This window comes from Rutidosis leptorrhynchoides, chromosome 11 (genome assembly GCF_046630445.1).
Source record: "Rutidosis leptorrhynchoides isolate AG116_Rl617_1_P2 chromosome 11, CSIRO_AGI_Rlap_v1, whole genome shotgun sequence".
Taxonomy (NCBI): Eukaryota; Viridiplantae; Streptophyta; class Magnoliopsida; order Asterales; family Asteraceae; genus Rutidosis; species Rutidosis leptorrhynchoides.
Window position 1 is genome coordinate 301,653,090 of NC_092343.1, and position 5,228 is coordinate 301,658,317.

The window sequence follows — 5,228 nt, forward strand, 5'->3', positions numbered from 1 at the left end:
AAAAATAAAGAAACGAAAACGGAAATTTCATATTTGTGGACGGGATTGTCAAGCATAATTTATTGCTTCTTGTATCTTGTAGTACACGTTGATTATGCTATTATTTGAAGAAAAAAAACTTAAAACAAATCTAATTAAATTTAATTCATTAATGTATACATACTTTAACTAATATTTCTTAGGAAAAATCATCTTTTTTTTCGGAGAAAAATAGAATTATATAAATATTGAGAGGGACAACAACAACAACAACAACAATACCCAATCCCACGAATGTAGGGTATGGGGGAGGTGGTGTGTAGACAATCATTCCTCGTACAAATGAAAAAAACCCCTCAATAAAAGAAAGAGATATGTGAGCGGACTCTTTTGTTTACAAATCATACAAAACAAACATAAGAGAGCATAATAAACTTGTAAAGCTTTTGAGAATGACCAGAAGGGAATTGAGTTCGTGCTGCCCATTCAGGGGAATTGCAGTCCCAGAGTCCAGCTTTAATTGAGTTTGTGCTGCCCATTCAGGGGAATTGTAGTCCCAGAATCCAGCTTGAAGATACTGATGCAATGAGCTTCCAAAGGGTACACTTGACAGCATCTAGGCGAGGTCTGTATACGTTAAAAATGAGGAAAAATCATATTTCCCATCCACTTGTCAAATAATTTCAATACTATGGTACCACTGTCTCCTATAATTTTAATAATATTAATGTGCAACTACCCTTTTTACCATATACGGAGCATATGTTTTAGAGCATGTACTGTCATATATAATCTTTAAAGCACCTATAATAATATTCCAACATGATCAATATTAATATAAAATACTAAAACATATTGCACTGGTATTATAAATAAGTGGAAGCAAAGAAGCATGGATAAAGTCATAGAAAAAATCATCTAACAAACGAACTAATGAAACATGGTTTTTTCGGGTCTTTGTAAACACAACTTAAAACTTATTGTTAACAGTCATTAAAACCATTGTACGTACATACTTTTGCTTGCAAATACATACAACCAGATTAGTCCAATAAATTGCTATCTTTGGGCACAGAATAATTACCTGAAAATAAAATCATTTAAAAGTTTATCATACACCTCATGTTCATAGTTATAGCGACAAATTTCATACACTTCAAATCCTGAATTAATAAACAACCTTTGTGTAAGCAAAACAATTGAAAATGTCTAATCTATTGGAAATATAGAGAACTTTTATAGTGTTCATCAATATATATATATATATATATATATAAATGGTGGGCATAATGACTCATTAATAGATTGGGTACCAATTAAATGCATAGATAGTGTCAACAATCTACATTTAAAGTGTGAAAAAGTGGTTTAGGTTAATGGGTGAAAGTGGATTTAGAACAATAACACGTTACTCATAGCATGCAGTATAGATCATATTTTATATTAATTGTTGGAAGCTGATGATGTTCTCTTTTGTATCTCTTGTTGAAATCGTTTTCCTTTCGAAAATGTTTTCCGTTTTTATATATGCCTTCGTTTTTTCGCTAAAAAAAAAAAAAAAAAAAAAAAAAAATAACATACTTATTCGCATTGTATTCAATCATACCAAACATCATATTCAGATTCAGAAGGTGTTTCAATTGATGGACATATAAAATATTGTAGAACTTGATCCCTTTGGGAAGCGTCAGGTTGTTTAGCATCTTGCATGTAGTAGCAACACATTTGTAGATATTATATTTGACTGTAAAAGATAGTCTCCTTCTTATAACCGATTTGTCAAAGTAAATTAACCCCAATGATTTCTTTTAGTTTATGCTATGAAAAGCGTGTTCAATCTAGTATACTTTACATTGTCAGATTCAGAGAGCCAGAATTTGAGAATGATTATCAAGTTCACAGTTTATAGTATGATTTAGACATGAGTATGCATTGGTGCCAAAGTGTCGAAAGTATGTACCTCATTGTCCTTCAATGCTTCTACAAAGAGATCCACGCATCCAGATAGGCCATAACTTTCCATTCAAAGTTAAACTTCTGCAAACCAGAATTCAGATCTAATATTATTTTTCATCAAGAATAGCATCAAGGACTTGAAACTAAACCCCTGTCAAATCTTACTATTAGAATACATATTATTAAGATATGATATTAGATAAGAATGAACCAATATAATAACATGATAACTAATTCAAAATAAAAAGAATACATCATACCAATCTCCAATATATTCTGGTGAAAGTGATATTACAGCTCAACTGCGAACACAGAAACACAAAAAGTATTCACAGTGTAAGTATGTATACTATCTAATTAGATCAACTATTATTTAAATCTGAGTTACACCTCCTATAATAAGTATACCCAAAAAATTTAAAAAAACAAAACATCTAATCTTTTCACCAAATTGTTTAAGATACTTAAATTTTAAGCTAACTGATGCTTTCAACAAAATCAATAATGCTATTACAAATAGAGCTAACACAACTTTGATAGTTCGTTAGAACAAAATAGTTATAGAACATTCAAACTGTTCATTGTCATGATTTATTACCTTCGGGCATCATTTGCACATTTAGAGCAGTGAATGAGGTTGACGTGACCGAGACCGTGGTTATAACGTCTTCTATTTCTTTGCTTGAATATATGAACGGACAAACATCAGTTAAAATATTATAGATATTTTTAGTAACTTGGCCTGGAAAATATTTCGAGTCATCACCATTTGAAACCCATTTAACCACTCTCAAACTACTCCTTGTTCCTTTTCAGTTTACAACCACAACACCACTTGAAACCACCATCCACCGCCTACTGTTTCCACGATATTTCTTTTCTTTCTTAACGAAACCATCACCACCATAAACTAAACCACAACCGTCACCTCCATTTTCAACTATCGAAACCCATGAAGATATCACTCCACTTTATTTCTTTTTCTTGCTCGATGGAACCACCACCACTGCTGGTTGCAGTGGCATTCGACCTAACCACCATCACTCGAATCCTCGTAAATTACTGCTTATTTTGTTGAAATTCGATCAGACCCAACAATATTGATCAATTACTGTTTCTGTTATTCTGGTTCTATTGCTGGCCAAAGATACCATCGTGAACCATTCTCATCACCTACAAACTACAAACTGCAACCTCAAACACGAACCATAAACTGATGTTTCTTGCTTCTGCAATTCCTTTTCTATTTTACAATTAACCATTGAACCAACCTGCAACTATCTTAACTGCTATCTTTATTGCTGTTCAAAAAACAAGATGATGAATAGTACCTATGGGATTCTATTCCTTTTATTTTAAACTGTGATGGTGTATAACGAATAATTGATGTAGTTGGATGCGTAATACTTCTGTTTTAAATTCCATTGCCAATCGACTATTATCAATCCACATCCCTTCGTAAGGGTTACTGGGCTAATTTGTTTAAAACTATAGCCGGACCAACTTTCTTTTAGACTTCAAGGGTGATCGGGCTTTGTATTGGGCCGTGTTCCTTTTGTATTTTGAGCCGAGAACTAGTTGGTTTTCGGTTAGACAGAAAAGAATGAGGAGAATACGATGGTACTATGCATGATGATGATAGTGATGCGGTATTGATGATGAGCGTATGATAATGATCATGATGATAATGAGCACGATGGATAAAGAATGATGATGAAGGAAGATAGGATGATGTTGACGTAGATGATCACATGATGATGATTATGATGATAAATACGGTATAATTATTATTATGATTATTAAGAGTATGATTATGATTATGATCAGATAATGATTATGATAATGATATTATGTGGATGCCGTATGATGATGATGATTCATGGTATAATATAAATCTTATTGATTATATTATTAGTATTAAGATTATTATTTATATTATTATTGATTATATTATTATTAAAAAATATATTATTATTATTATTATTATAACAGATAAATTTTAAAAAAAAAGATATTATAGATATTAAAATAAATATGTATGAAAGTATTAATTTTAATACGTAATATATAAAGATAAAACATTAATAAATATATTTATAATACTATGATAAATTATATATATATATATATATATATATATATATATATATATATATATATATATATATATATATATATATATATTATACTTATTATAATAATTATAAACACTTATTTATTTAAAATAGTTAATAAGTATGTAAAATGTTAGTATTAATACTTATCCTGATAATTAAACAATAAATATTGATATATTTAATATAACCTAAAATTTACTTGTTCGATTATGATTATATGTGTTAATATATATATAACTATTATAGGTTCGCGAATCCGAGGCCAACCCTGCATTGTTCAGTTCCGTAGTATGCATATTTTTACTACAAAATATCGTATCGTGAGTTTCATTTGCTCCCTTTTTAAATGCTTTTGCAATATATATTTTTGGGACTGAGAATACATGCGTTTTTATAAATGTTTTACGAAATAGACACAAGTAATTGAAACTACATTATATGGTTGAATGATCGAAGCCGAATATGCCTCTTTTGCTTGGTAACCTAAGAATTAGTAAACCAGTCTACTAATTGACGCGAATCCTAAAGCTAGATCTATTGGGCCTAACTAATCCCATCTGTTGTAGCGGATGCTTTAGTACTTCGAGTTTTTATATCATGTCCGATGGATGTCCCGGAATGATGGGGATATTCTTATATGCATCTTGTTAATGTCGGTTACCAGGTGTTCAATCCATATGAATGATTTTTATGCATGATGTTTATGAGAAATGGAAATGAAAATCTTGTGGTCTATTAAAATTATGAAATGATTATTTATGATAAACTAATGAACTCACCAACCTTTTGGTTGACACTTGAAAGCATGTTTATTCTCAGGTACGAAAGAAATCTTCCACTGTGCATTTACTCATTTTGGAGATATTACTTGGAGTCATTCATGATATATTTCAAAAGACGTTGCATTCGAGTCGTTGAGTTCATCAAGATTATTGGATATATTATGAAATGGTATGCATGCCGTCAACTTTCGATGTAAGGAAAGTTTGTCTTTTAAAAATGAATGCAATATTTGTAAAATGTATCATATAGAGGTCAAGTACCTCGCAATGTAACCAAATGTAATGTATTCGTCCGGATGGATTAGGACGTGTCATTTCAGGTGGTATCAGAGCGATGGTCTTAGCGAACCAGATCTTACATTAGTGTGTCTAACTGATAGTTGTTTAGATGCAT

The 5,228-nt window shown here is 30.7% G+C and overlaps 1 long non-coding RNA gene across 1 annotated transcript; it reads right to left on the reverse strand.

The window, feature by feature from the left end:
- Positions 1-224: 224 nt before the first annotated feature.
- On the reverse strand, positions 225-2,672 carry LOC139877706 (uncharacterized). The gene is made up of 4 exons (XR_011768731.1): positions 2,534-2,672; positions 2,196-2,237; positions 1,940-2,016; positions 225-606 (listed from the first exon to the last, which is right to left on the reverse strand). It is a non-coding gene; the product is annotated as an uncharacterized lncRNA (long non-coding RNA).
- Positions 2,673-5,228: the final 2,556 nt, after the last annotated feature.